Here is a 15,203-nt window from a genome sequence, read left to right as displayed (position 1 = left end):
GGAAGAGACTTTGTTTCATTTCTCCCTGACACCAAAACACCAGCACTGGGCACGTGGAAGGCTCTAGGTGGATGCTGGCAGGGGATGAGATAGAGAAGTTATCAGTTAGGGGTCTGGGAAGCTCGTCCAAACTCAAATTTATTGATCAAGCTGGGTGATTACGGTGGGGTCACTTTCTGTCCGGAGGTCTGCTGCTTCACCTAATTATACAAGGACTTATTTTAGATGACTTCTTAAGAATAACTAGTATTCTAATTAAAACACCATGATTCACACCAAGCCTGTTTATAGCATAAGGTGGATAACAAACAGACATCATTTAAATAGAAAAATTAGTGGCCAGATGGAGCAGGTTGAGAAGATCCTTAAATTTTGAAGACTTTTGTTTGAAAAAACAAATCATGCATTTTACATTTGATTCCCTTTACCTGCAAGAAAATGCTGCATATTCCCTGAGGAAATATGTTGGAACCGGATTGCATTCATGAGAATCACATTAAGTTGATCCACATTTAATCTGTGCTTTGTCAGCATCCGCCCAGTTCAGCAGCAATTTCTCATCTGCTTGGGCCATTTCACATGCCTTTCTCTCTGGGTCCTGGAGTCTGATAGGTTTTGTTTAAAATCCCAACCCCACCACATACCTGCTGCAGGATCTTGGGTGAATTTCTCTCTAAGCCTCTCAATGTCCTTCACTGTAAATGGGGATTCAGTGTGGCGGTACCTGTCAAGGGCTCTGGGCAGTAGCTGACACATAGTAGGTGTGGTCCAGGATTTCTCTCCTTGTAACTCTTGGATGGATATCAGGTTTTGCAGCTGCTGGTCCTCCCAACTGGAGCACTGGGCTCCCCTGGACAGATGCCCCCACAAAGTCCTCCTCACCTCTGCTTCCCTAGAATCCTTTCTCCATGGTCCTGATTGGCCAGTGGAGTCCAAGGGTCATTCTATCCTGTCCTGTAAGTTCCTGAGATCACAAACTTTGCATTTATGGAAGTCCAGAGCACTCAGCCCACTGTCCAGCATGTCCAGGGGGCCAAGCATCTTCTTACTTGTCCAAGCTGGACTTCACACTCAGATGAGAGATACATGAGAAAGGAAACGATTTCTGGCCCAGGAACTACTCCTGATTGACTGTTGGTGGAATGGAAGCTCCTATTCCCCAAACACCAAGAGGAGAATGGAGTTGAAAGGAGAATCCACTGAATGTGCCCATCAGTACCAGGAGCACTTGCCCTCTAGGACCTACACATTTATTCCACCTCTAGGCACCTAACATTGCTTATGTGACCAAGGCAAGTTGCATTTGACGTGCAAGGAGTTTGTGTGGCTGCTGTGTGAAGTGGAAGGCTTTGAAGTTCAAGAGACAAGATAAAAGAGGCGGGCATGGCTGGACATTCCAGTGTCCTGGAAGTCTTTCTAAGGAGCTTGGCTTTATCCTAAGAGCAGAGAAAGACAGAGAAGAAGCAAGGAAGTGATGCGATCAACTTTCTAGTAATCTGGCTGCTGTGTAGAGTGGATTGGGGTGGGGCAGCAGGGAGCCTGGTTAGGAAGCTGTTGTACTGGTCCAGGTGAGAGATGGTGGTGGTCTGGGCTGGGGGAATGGCAGCACACAGGAAAGAGAGGAAACAGAGATACCAGGTCTGTTCTTCCCAGGTGTTTTTTATCTGTGAAGTAGGTCAGTCCAACACTGCTTTGATTTACAGATCAGAGTGAGAGAAAGGGCAGTGACAAGGTGTCCCCAAGTCTGACCTTCTCATCTCCTCTACACATCCCCCGAAAAAGGCTGCGTGACCTCCGGTGTTAGTGAATGGTGTCAAGGCCAGTCACGTCTGTGTTGGCCCCTCCTGTCAGAATGCATTCTCTCATTGATGAGCTCTTGTCTTCACAAAGGTCTGGAACTAAATAGGGCATGGACTAGTGTCCCCATTTTTGCCCTCATTTTCTTATACCCAAGGGCTTCCCTTCTCCCTGTCATGTGGTTGTCTCGCTGCCTGGGATCTCCGCCATTATCTGCTCACACATTTGCTTCCCCCAATGGACTAGGAGGTGAAGCGGCAGCCTAGTCCTCTCCAACTCCCTCGGGCACATGAATGCCTGCTGTAGTTTTACAGAATTGTCAGTTCTAAGATTGGAAGGGACCTTAGGGTCCACTGGTTATGCATTCCTCCAAATGCAGGGGTCCTCTCTGATTATCCCCACATCTGCAGTGCAGTGAGCACACTGCTGCCTCCAAGAGGCTGTCTGGATGTCTCAGTCTGATCACCTTCTTGATTCCTTTCTGTGACTCTCCGCGGCCACTGTGATTTCTGTGAAGGCAGCATTCCATTCTGTCTGACATTAGTTTACTGGCCTGTTTTACTCACTCAACTGTGAGGCCTTTGAGGACAAGGATGCTCATGTTCTGTTCATCTCAGCATACCCCATAGCCTTGAACACAGCACCTGGCATAGAGCAGGTACTTGATAATGAACAAATGAGTTAATGAATGAGTGAGATAGTGGTTAGCTCTTAGCTCTCATTGTTAGAAAGTTCTTCTTCGCCCTCAGCCTAAACATGCCTCCTGCTGACCACCACTTTCTGAGCTGAAGTCCATTCATTGACTCCACACAGGATCACACTCTCCTCTTCCCCATGGTGGCTTCTTACCTGGTAGAACCACAGCAACCTGCTTTACATTCTCCAGACATATCAACCTGTTCCTGCCAAGCTGGTTCTCACCTTAAGCATGTTGCACACACATTTGCCCCTTCTGCCAGGGACACCTGATTCCCATTTCTTTCCATGGCTGGACATTCCTTGTACTTTGGGTCTTAGCTCAAATATCAGCTTCTCAGAAAGGCAATTTCTAACCACTCAATCTAGAGTAACTCCCCCTGCCCCCTCACTTTTTTATTTCTCTGCCCTGAATTCTGGGTGATTTCCTCCAATTCATCTTCCAGTTCACTAAATCTCTCTAGCTCTGTGTCTAACCTACTGTTTAATCTGCTGATTGAGGTCCTATATCAGTTACTCTACTTTTCATTCATATAATATATACGTGAATATTGGAAGCATTCTTATTTTAAAATCTGTCTTAGAAATCCTATTACATGTAATGTCCCACAGGGATTTCTTCAATTTATTGTATTGGCTGATCATTTCCCAGGAGTTGAGTATCTTTGTAATTGTTGTAATTTTTAAGATGTAACTCTCTTAGGAATTATCGTCTATGAGTGACCCACATGGATTATGGAGGTGACCCCACCATGCTTATGAATCCTGGAAGGGTTGTTGCATTAATTCCTTGATGAATGCAAGATCAAGGCAAAGATTTGGGCCAACCTCATGCATGATGTAGGCAAGAGATGATGATTTCTTGTGTTTGGTACCACTCACCTGCTTCCAGTGACGTTGACTTTACTTGTCTGCTTTGTCTTCAGACTGGAGCATCACCCAATGCAGTGGTACCCAATGCCAGGTGCTGCATGCATGAACTTAATGTATAAGAACCACCCAGTTTAATGCATGAATATGGGACTCATTGAAAATACAGATTTCTGACATATACCTCCTGGGTACTGATTCCATAATTCTGGGGTTGAGCCTTGAAATCTGAATTCCTCTACAGCTATCCATGTGACTGTGATGTGCAGGGAAACTTAGGTACCAGTCAGCCTATAAGCTTTCAGGATTGGAACTGGATTTATTTTTGTCTTGTTTATTTCCTTCAAATAAAAAGATTAAAAGCAGCTTACAGGATATGTGTAAATACATTTTGAAAAGCAGACCTAAAAACCACTTACACAAATAAATAACCTAAGCAAGTGAGATCTGACTTTATTTACCCCAAGCCTGGAGACACACAGGGTAGCACTCTGTTGGTGTCCTTACCAGCATCCTTACCCTGAATGTGGCTGTGAGCGACGTGAGCCTTTGTTACCCATCTCAGGAGACCCTCAGCTTTAAAAGCCCAGCTCAGTGAAATCAATTATGGGAGCAACAGTGGAACTGCAAAGAGATGCTGCTCTTCAGTGGGGTTTTAGTGTTTCTGGGGTCCCGTCAGTAGACTGTCAGATTGCCCAAACACACTTACTGATCTGGCAACATCCCTGAAAGCTCCTCTTGACAGACTGATCTGCCTTGCTGAGCCCTCCCAGCTCATGTTCTCTTGCACCTCTTGGCTTCTGCCCAAGCCAAGCAGTCTTCTGTTTCCTCTGCCCAGAAGACTCCTGTTCATCCCCAAGGCGCCACTCACATATCACCACCTCCAGGCAGTCCTCCTCCTCCGCCTCCTTCATTTCCTTCCTTCCTTTTGTCCTTCACTAGTTAAGCCCTTATGTCTCAGCATTGCACTACAGCCCCCCAGTGTCTGTTCATCTCAGCATCTGCCGTACTTGAGACCTTCACAGCCCCTGTGTCCCCCTCCCTTGTCTAGTCTGTCTGCACTGGCTGCTTGTGCTCCCTTCCTGTCTCCACAGGACCTTTGCACAGGCTGTGTCAGTCTTCTGCCTGAAACGCTTCTCCACCCTCACGTTCTTTCTGTCCCCCAACTTGATTGTTCCTCCATCTCCACCTGCCGTTGTCTCATTCTGCCATTCTTCACATCTGGGACCTAACATTTCTTTCGTGATCCCTAGGTTACCCTCTGTCTCTTTGACCACACAAGGGCTAGCACCCTTTGAGAGTCTCATGAAAACTAGAAACCCTTTCTGTACAAATACACACGAATGCTTCTTCACCTAAAACTCCCATATTGTTTTAAGGTTCAAAACCACCCCACATAAAGAGGCATTGTTCATTAAAATTCCAAGCTAAGATTCTTTCCCAGAGACAGCAGCTGGTGAACTGTGTACAGATCTCATGACTGAAGCCCACGACATATAGAGATGGAAGGGGGCCTCCCTGCATCTTAAAGGCTTGTGTGTTCAGATGTGTGGCTTCATGTAGATGCCATGCTGGTTGATAGGATCTCTTTAAGAACTCATCTCCTTGTTTTTCTGTGGCAGAAAAGAAGACAGCACAGAGCCAAGCACAGCAAGCTGGAAAACAGTCGCACCCCTCCCACCCGACCAGTGGAGCAGAGGTGGCCCCGTGACTCGTGATGCCTTCCAGGAAGCTGAGCTACCAGCCAAATGATCACCTTCCTATTTCAAGTCACTCTTGAGAACGTCTCTACTCTGTGTGATACCAACCAGGGGGACAAGAGAGATGGCCGTTTAACTGTCAGAAGCCCGTCTGTATTGGCACAGGCTGGTGGCAGGAGCCTAGAGCTGGAGTCCCACAATCCTGGCTGGCTCGGCCACCCCTACGCTGTGTCCCTGTGCATTACTAACCTTTTTCGAACTCCCACTTCTTCATCTGTCTGAGGGGCCTAACACCTTCTTGACAGCTTTGTTCTGATGACCAAATGAGCTAGTGGCTGCTCTGAACGCCAAGATGCCTCCCACGGGTCAGGGATCATTGTTGTTTGTAAAATGTGATCCCGTCTCCTTTCGCTCACCGTCTCTCAGGGGTGCACTCCGCCGGAAGGACCCATCACACTTCAGCTCTACGCAGCTGCCACCCAAGATGGGTGAGGTGGGTGGGGCCTGGCAGAACAATGGCTTAAATGAGGCCTTGATGTTACAGAGCTCGCCCCTGCAAAAAGTTGTGCATTTCCTTTTCCTAAAGAGAATCTAGAGAGGATTTCTCTAGATTCTCAAATGCGATTGGGACCCCCAGGGGTCAAGCACCTTGAGTCTAGGGAGAAAGGACCTTATTAAGGAACTGGAGACCCAGCTGCTCCTCCTACTGGTCAGTGACTTTGAGGCCATCCTTTGACCTCTCCAGGCCTCGGTTCCTCATTTTCAAAATGGGTGCAACCACGTGCCCACCAGTGCTCCTCCCAGCTCGGACATCTGGTGAGTCTGCAGCCCCTCCCTGCGTGGCCTCATCCATCAGAGGAGGCTCTTCCTGATGCAGCGAACATTGGCTGGGTTCCTACTGTGTGCCAGGGTCTGGTCAGCTGGGAAGGTCCCAAACTCAGCCTCCTTGCTTCCAGAGTAAGTGGAGAACTCTTCTTTTCTGAATATAAGTCAGTTCAGGCAACTGTGTCCGCGGATTTCCAACCCCCCACAAACAACCAAAGCACCCCAAATTGCCGGAAGTACTCCCTCCCTGTTCCTGCTCGTCTTGCCCAGCAGGGAAAGAGCATCGTGGTCCAGCCGCTCCGCTCAGACTGAGAGGGTTTGCTCCTTCTCAAAATACTTCCTTGTCCACTGCAGGGCTGCAAGGCCATCTCACTCGGGCAGCCAAGGGGCTAACGGGGACACCTGAAGTCAAAGCATCCCCGAGAAAGGCAGGATGAAAAGCAGGCTGCGCCTGGTGCCACCCAGTGAGCCGTGTTCTTCCTTGCTGGGAGGCAGCGGTTGATGGCAAGAAAGCAGCTGGTGGATAGGGTCTGCCCTGAGGTCTGGGACTCAGGCTGGGCTCACCCGGCCCCATGACCCACGGGATTGACCCCAGAGAGGGCCTAGTCTACAGTGTGCACATGGGCAGCCCTAAGGCCAGATTTGGCTCACAAATATGTCTTGTTTAGCTTCTGTTTTTTGGGGTTTTTTTAAGTTCTGGTTAAAATACACTTGGCATAAAATTTACCATCTTAGCCGTTTCTCAATGCCCAGTTCACTGGCATTAAGTACATGCACATTGTTGTGCAACCATCATCACCATCCATCTCCAGAGTTCTTTCATCTTCCCAGACTGAAACTCTGTCCCCGTGAAACATTAAGCCCCTGTTCTCCCCTCCCCCAGCCCCAGCAGCCTCCATCCTACTTTCTGTCTCTATAAATTTGACTCCTCTAGGGACTTCCTGTAAGTGGAATCATACAGGATTTGTTTTGGGGGACTGGCTTATTTCACTGCGCATCATGTCCTCCAGTTTCATCCATGTTGTAGTGGGTGTCAGAATTTCCTTCCTTTTTAAGGCAAAGTAATATTCCATTCTTTGGATGGACCACATTTTGTCTACCCCTCTACCTGTCAATGGGCATTTGGGTTGCTTCCCTCTCTTGGCTGTTGTGAATAATATTATGAACATGGGGGTACAAATACCTACATTGTATTTATTAATATTCAGCTAGCAAATAACATTTAAAGCCAAGAGATTTCTCATAAACATCTGGATTTCTGGCTTCTCTTGGAAAACCAGTGGATCTGGCAACACAAGGTCTCTAGCTTCATGGTCGCACTCAGAGCTGAAGGAGGACAGCCACTCCCTCCCCCTCCAGCAGGCACACAGCCTGAGCCCCTACTCCCTCCTGGTCCCCTCCTCGCTCACCACCTCACCCACCTAGTCTGCCCAGCACTTTCCTGTTATGGGTAGAAATACGGATGGGTCTTCCGGGTGGGATGGTAATATGTCTGGTGTCACCCAGGAAGGACCTGGACTGGGTTCTGGTTCCACCTCTGCCACCCACCTGATCCAATAGCCTTAACCTTTCTGATCCTGTGATTCTTATTTTGGAGGAAAATGAGAGAGATGGTACCTTCTCTGGCAGCCTCATGGAATTGCTGAGACAGAGGGAGGGGACATGAGGTGACTGGAATGTGGAGCTGGGATATGAGGGGCTTATTAACAGCACAGGCCAATCAGGCAACTTAGAATTTGGGGGTCAGTTTCTCCATCTGCAAAATGGGGAAAGGGACCATGTCTCCCCCACGGGGTTATTCTGAGAATTAGCTGACCCAGAGAAGGTAAAGCGTCGAGCGGATGCTTGGCACACAGCAGGTGTTTCCAGTCATGTTACTTTGTAACAGGTGAGGGTGACATTCAAGGGCTCCAAATCCCCTTGGCTACAGAGCACAACCAAGCAAGAGACGTGATATCCTGGAGGACAGCTGACTACAGAATCCATCAGCCTGATTTCAGAGCCCTACCTCCGCCTTTCACCTGCTAGGACTCCGGGCAGGCCAGCCACCTCTCTGACTGCAGACCCTCAGCTGTTAGATGGGGCGACGCCCCAGTTCTCACCAGCACCAGGGGAGTCAAGAACGTCAGGTGCCTGCCTGCCACATAGTAGGTGCTCAATAGAGTTTAGTTCCCCTCCTTCCTAACCAGACGTCTCCCTCTGAGGTGAAAAGGATGGCATGTTTTCCAAATAATTCCCCCCAAGAAGGAAAAATGTGGTTTCTAGCCTCCCCTGGAGCGCTTCCGGGTACACGGGTTCTTGGGGTTGAGGTGTGTCGCTCACTGGGCTCCAACCAGCAAGCATTTACTGAGCCCCACTAGGTGCTGGGCTCTGCCACAGACCTGGGTTACAGGAGAGAATGAACAGACCAAATTCCGGCTCTTGGGGACGCGCTTTACGTTAATCAGTCAGTCAATAATTGTTCATAAAGTGCCTCTTCTGAGCTGGCTTTAGGTAGGGCCCTGGCTTCACCTTCAGGGCTCAGCTCTGTTGCTGGCTATGTGCTGCCTCCGGATCCGGGCCCTGTCTGCTCCTCCGCCAGCCCCAGGCGGCATGCTTGTCCTGGGCCCCTACCTTCGCCGACCACTGGTATTCCCACCCACTGTGCTGCTTCCGTGACCTCAGTCCTTCCCAGTGTCCCTGCGGGAGGCCTCTGAGCCCCTCTGGGGCCAGTGAGGCCCTCCTGAGGGGAGCAGTTGGTCCTCCCGTGCATCGGAGAGCTCAGAGACCAGGTGTGGCCCCGGCAGAGCCCTGCCTCCTTGCCTTAAGGCTTTGGGTGAAACAGGAAGGTGGATGGAAAAGGAAATTTGTCAATCTTACCATTGTGCATAAATGTATAGGATTCGGCCTTCATCTGCTGGAGAGCGGAGAGACCACCTGGTGTGGGAGAGGGATTTGCGTTTAAAACTGAAGCACTGGCCTGGAGTCCAGGTCCTGCAGCTTCTTAGCTCCGAGGTCATGGGAAAGTCATTTCTCCTCAGTTTGCTCACCTGACCAATGGGGCAGTAAAACACCTGCCTTAGCACCTGCTGGGAGGGCAGTACATACATTGGGTGCAGAAGAACTTTGCAGACCAGTGTGATGCATACACTTTCACGTCCTTCATTCACGTCCTTCATACAATGCATATCTGCTGTGTACCTACTGTGTGCTGTTATGAACAAGGCGGTCTGTCTGATGACAAGGTCTCCAGGCTCAGGAAGAGAACTGCTTGTCAGATGGTGGTACTGTGCCTTCGTAGATTGTGATTAGCAACAGCCAGCAAGTTGGCATGGCAACGTTTCCCTGTGAACTCCTAGGCAGTGTTCTTAAAATAGGTTCACCAGAGGTGCGGCAGCCACTGAGGCACGCGGAGGCCGCGCAGTCCAACAGCGCTGCAGATGGCGTGGGTGGCCGCGCTGTCGTGTGCGCGGAGTGGTCATTGCCACGGGCCTTCCCAGGCAGGCCGATGGCGCAGTAAGTATGGCGACAGAGCCGGAAGCATCCGTTGTGAGGGCTGGAGACCTTGTTTAGTGTAAACAGCCCTGCCATCCCCCATTTTACAGGAGGGGAAACAAAAGCCCAGAGAGGTTAAGTGACGTGTGTGGTCACACAGCTTCTTGACTGTCGACGGAGCTGAGTCGGGTTCTAATGTCTTAAGCAAAGCGCTCCCACTGTGCCTCCCATGCGTGTTCTTCTGATTTGGAATTCTAGATCTGGGTCTGATGCAATTCATTTTCTAATGATTACCATCCATATGGCATCACTCAGCAACATTTATTAGATCAAAGGCTTTCCCCACATTTCTGCCTGGGGCAGCCCTGAGTCCCGGGCTATCATGAGAACTCACCTACTTCTTGGCTAGCCTGAGATGATTACGGTTTAATCCATCCCTCCACATCCCTACCCTAGTTTCCCAGGGTGAAAATGAAGCAGCAAAGCTGATCAAAAGTTTATGAATTACTTTGTGATGAGATTACTGTATGAGCTTAGTCACTCGTCACTGCGGAGAACAGGGAGCCCAAGTCCTTTAAAAGATGTATTCCTTTCTTTCCATTTGTGTTACTCAGCAATTTATGGAGTAGACTTCATAAACTTGAGGGGGACGATTTTTACCTTCAGGCTGGTGAGCTTCTTTTAAGAGATTCACAGCTCTTGTCTAATTCCAGGGTGAAATTCCAAGTATGGAATGAGAAGTTTCTTGAGAACTCAGTCAACTTCTGAGAACAGGGTACTAGACATTTCAGACATATTTTAGATATTCAGCCTCTTTTTCTGCATTGACAGTGCCTTGCAGTGAGAAGGGATCTGGGTTGGGAGTCAGGGGGTGGGTGTAGCAGGAGCCCTGCCACACTGTCTCTCTAAGGATGCACCTGTGTGGTACAAAGGTTGCACTCCATGGTGATGATTCTTCTCCCTCTTTGCATGTTGGACTCACCTGGAGAGCAATTAGAAATCCAATGCGCAGCAATCTCTCCAGGCCACTTAGGTCAGATTGTCTTGGGTGGGTCCCAAGCAGGGGTCTTTAAAGAGCCCCCCACTGATTCTTTAATGGGCAGCCAGGGAGAGAACCGCCAGACTGGAGCCTCACAGAACTTTCGGTTCTCCCACCCCCTGGGTTAATGAAAGTCCCAGATGCCACCGTGGGTTTCTTTTTTTCATGTCAGACTCACATTTATTTTTGCTCCTTGCTGGGAAAGAGCAGTGTCCTCAGAACTGACAGGAGGAAACTTCCTATCTCTGGAATATTTTTGACCCTGAGATGGCTTTGTAACTTGACCTTTAGAGGCCAAGCTGATGAAACTATGAAAACGAAAAAGCATAGCGTGCTGCAGCGTTCAGCTGTGCCAAAGCAGAACCGGATGCCAAGCCCTTGGTGGCCAATCACAGAACGGTGACATGAAGGTTCAGATTATACAACTGAGTGACACAGTAGGCACACGAAACCAATTTCTTGGGAACAGTGGCTTACATCTTGAAATCTTCCAGAAATAGATATTCTAAGTCCACTATGATATATAAAGCCACCAGTTGTGTAAGCAAATAGAATCAGATTTCTATTCGGCACTTGCACCAATGGCCAACTGTGTTCCTATCTGGCTTTGAAATAAATTCTTTGGAAATTTTTTGGTACCTTAAGGAGGCGGAGAAGAAGAAACCTCTGGGGTTTGCTCATGTATTTAATCCTCTTTCTTCTTATATGAGAATGTCTAGAAAAGAGAGAGTGTGTGCCTTGGACCTAAAACTGCTTTTAAACAGTCAATAGGCTTAGGATGGAAGGATTGGGTTTTCTTTATCCCATATGATTTTCCCTAAATCCGACTCTGGTTTCAGCAAGCACAGCTCCCATCCAAATCTGACGTCTGCAGCCTTGGTGCAAATGTTTTACACAGAGTCACGGGAAGACTGATGGCAGAATTGCTACCATCAAAATCACGTTTGCTTCAATAACATTTTTTTGTCTTTGAAAAACATCATCAGGCTATGCCCAAAGGTGGGCTGATGAAACCTTTATATGGTGGTAGAATAGGGGAAGAGAAAGACACATGGGTAGGGTTGTTTAAAAGGGGGGGAATCTTTGGTATCAACTCTGTATCAATATTTTCTTTTTAAAGTAATATAATACAATGTTTGCAAATATGACACTGAAAGTGATGGGGACAATAAATATCTATGCTGTGATGTTATAACTATTAACTATTAGACTTTGCATTGGGACAAGGGCAAGTTCTGCCTCTCATAGAGACTGGAGAATCGGTTATGGGCCAGATACATGGGGTTCCAGCCAGGACTTTGCGACCAACTGATTGTGCAAACTTGGACAGTATACTTACCTCTCTGTCTCAAAGTCCCCCGCAGAAACGTCAGGGAAGGTGTGAGCCTTAATGAGACAGCACGTGGTGTCTAAAGCACTCAGCACGTGTTAGTGCTCTGTGGATGTTGAGAACCTCCTCTCAACATTTGGAAAATGATGCAGACGCACTTCAGTGCAACAGTGGGGCATGCACCACCCATCTGAGTTGGGCGACTAAGACGATCTCCCAACGTTCAGGTTTGTACAACCAACTTTTGCTGGTGAGGCAGGACAGGGACTTGGGTGTCACTGGCAAAGGCAATGAGCAAGACTTGAGCGTTCATTTTGGCAGAACCTCCCTGATCTCCTCACTCTTCCAGGTGGAATCCTGGGCAGCTATCACATGAGAGCTGTGAAGCACAGACATCAATTTGGAAATTGTGTGCTTTTGCACTAGATCCCACATGCACAATAACGTTACCCCTTGCAACTGCATGAATCTCAAAGGACTCCTATATTATATGTCTCTATGAATAAACACAGGGTCAGAATTTTGGCAATCCATGCTCTGCCCCTCCCTTCAGTTACAAGCGTTGGTTCCCATGGGAATGGTCTGGCAACAAAGGCAGACCTCCCTTCCTTTCGGATGTTCTTCAGTGGGACGCTCTCTTGGGTTCTGAAGCAGCGGCTGTCCCCAGACTCCTGCCTGCAGCAAAATGAACAGAGTGCTCAGTTCTCAGTCCTCGGAGACGCCCGCCAGATTCTTGACCCGTTGTGAATCTGAATCAGGCTCCACAGTCCCTTCTGGGTTTTCGAGATTTGTAATGATTGTTCAATCTTGTGTAAAATAGGCTGGCATTTTCTCTTGTTATCAAGATGTATTTTTCTATGTTAGTTAAATGTATAATTTGTGTAATTTTGTACATTAAAATGTATCCTTTTTCACAATTAAAGTTTTTTTCCCTTTTGAATGTTTAATTTATTGACGGTTCATTACAAGGTGCTGTCGACCCTGGCCCAATACAAAAAGGCAATGACTTCAAGCCTCTTTGATCATTTGGAATAAATGATCTTCTCAGAAGTCAGATCTACTTTGCACAAGTAACAAACTGATTTCCTGTACGATCCATTATATGCCTGTATTAGTTTACTATTTTTGCTGTAATAAGTTGCCATCAACCTAGGGGCTTACAAGAACACATACTTATTATCTTATGGTTCTGGAGATCAGAAGTCTGAAACAGGTCTCACTGGGCTAAAGTCAAGGTATTGGCAGGACCGCGTTCCTTCTGGGGGCCCTAGGGGAGAACTGGCGTCCTGACCTTTTCCAGCTTCTGGAAGCTGCCTGCATTCTTTGGCTCAGGCTCTCTTCCTCCATCTTCAAAGCCTGCAGCATCGCATCTTCAAATCTCTCTCTGCTTCTGTTGTCACATCACCTCCGCTGACCCTGACCCTCCTTCTTTCCTTCCTCTTCCACTTCTAAGGACCCTGTGATTACATCAGGCCAACCTGAATAATCCAGCATAATCTCCCATCTCAAGACCCTGAGCTTTATGACATCTGCACGTTACCTTTTGCCTTGTAAGGTCACATACACACAGGCTCCGGGGATTAGGAGCTGGACAGCTTTGGGAAGGGGGCATTATTATGTTACCACAGTCCCCCGTGAACTGATCTGGAGGCAGCAGAAAAACAGTAAACATTTTAGAATCAAACAGGCTTGAAATTGAACTGTACGTCTGCCGCTTGCTGACCACATAACTTTAGGGAGCTTGCTTTCCTTCTCTGAACTTCTTTTCTCATATCCAAAATGAGAGCAATAATCTATTGCTCCCCTCACAGATTTGCTAAAAGGATCACACACCTAACAATAAACTACAGCTCCTTTTCCCTCAGTTTTGGAAAACATTCTTTTTACAACTGACTTTTTAATCTATTTTTTTATTTGCCAAAAAAAGGTCCTGATGGAGAACGAGCATCAGAGCCGAGTGGCGTCTCCCGTCCTCTCCCTGCAGCCCTCTGACGCGGCCCCTCTGTCCTCTGCCATCGCCCCAGAAGGCTTCCTGGCCTGGCAGGATGAGCTGCAGGCTTGTCTTTCACTGGATGTCGCGGCTTGATTGACCACTCTTCCCCTGGAGGGCTGAGAGCAGTCAGGGGACAGGACGGGGAGGGTCACAGCAGTCCTCTGCCCTGACAGCACTTTGCCCAGGTTTCCAGGGTTTTCTTCTGTTGACCTCCGCCACACACCGCTCCCCCGCACCTCCCTGCAGGCTGGCGGCTGCATTTCCTAACTTACACCCCAGCTTGGTTTCCTGCCCCGCTTCCTCTGTCACACTGGGGTTACTGGCCTTGAGACTGAGGAGATGTTGTAGAAAGGACTCAGACAAGCCTGAGGCTGAGCCCCAGCGTGGTCAGCTACCTTGAGCAGTGGGTTTGAGGTTTGTCACTCAGCCTGCCAGCCTGAAAATGGAGGTGGCATCGTCTGTCATGTGGGAGTCCCGAAAGCAGAACTGATGTGTGGAAATGAACCCTGTATTCAGAGACCTTTGCATATGGTAGGCACTCAGTCAAAGTCAGATCTGCCTCCTTTCAACGGGAGGAGAGATGCGGGAGAAAACAAGGGGTGTGGATGGCCGAGATGTGTGTGGGATGAATGTGGAATTATCAGTTGCCCAAGATGGCATGGAGGACAGGATTCTAACTCAAAAATCTAGACTCTTCTAACTCTGCCACGTCCATTCCTTTGTCTCCCCTTTCCCCGTGGGAGCTCTTCAGTCAGACATCCTAGGGAGGGTAAGGGATACTGGTTAAGATGCAGACTCTGGGACCAGACCACTGCATTTAAATCCTAAGTGGCATCATTTACCAGTTGTGATCCTGGGAAAGTCATTTATCTCTCTGAGCTTCAGTTTTCTCATCTGTAAACTGAGGCTAAAACAGTACCTATCACAAAGGTCACTGTGAGGCTTAAAAGAGTAACCATATGTAAGTACCTACAATGGTCCTTGACACGTAGCAAACTCTATAAGTGGGAATTATTATCCTCCTTTCCTGCTTCTCCATAAAGACAACTTGTTCCCTCTTCCTTCCTGGGTCACCCTCTCCTAGTCTTGACAACTGCCTTGCCCGTTCTTACAATGAAGAGGGTTTTCTTGCAAAGTTACTGAGGTTGCCATCACCAGCGGTACTTAAACAAAGCCTGAGAGACAGTATCCTCAGGACGTGAGAGCCAATTCAGGCATATAGCACTAAGATTGAACTCAAAGTTTCATCTAACTCAGATTCTTGGATTCTCTGATATTTCTGTGGGTTTAGTCACCATGAGTATTTTGGGAGCTTTAGAAGAAGTTTCTATGTGGTCTTCAATATGAAATTTCCTTCTCTGGAATGTTCTAGGAACAGAATTTCACAGGACAGATACAAGTTTTCATTGAAAACACACTTGCACAGCAACCCAGAGTCTTGCAGGCCCCAAGAGGACTATCTGTCGTGGAAATCTGTGC

The sequence above is a fragment of the Camelus bactrianus genome, chromosome 2, assembly GCF_048773025.1.
Source record: "Camelus bactrianus isolate YW-2024 breed Bactrian camel chromosome 2, ASM4877302v1, whole genome shotgun sequence".
Lineage (NCBI taxonomy): Eukaryota > Metazoa > Chordata > Mammalia > Artiodactyla > Camelidae > Camelus > Camelus bactrianus.
The sequence above is the reverse complement of the archived record's forward strand: the minus strand, read 5'-3'. Positions refer to the sequence as shown.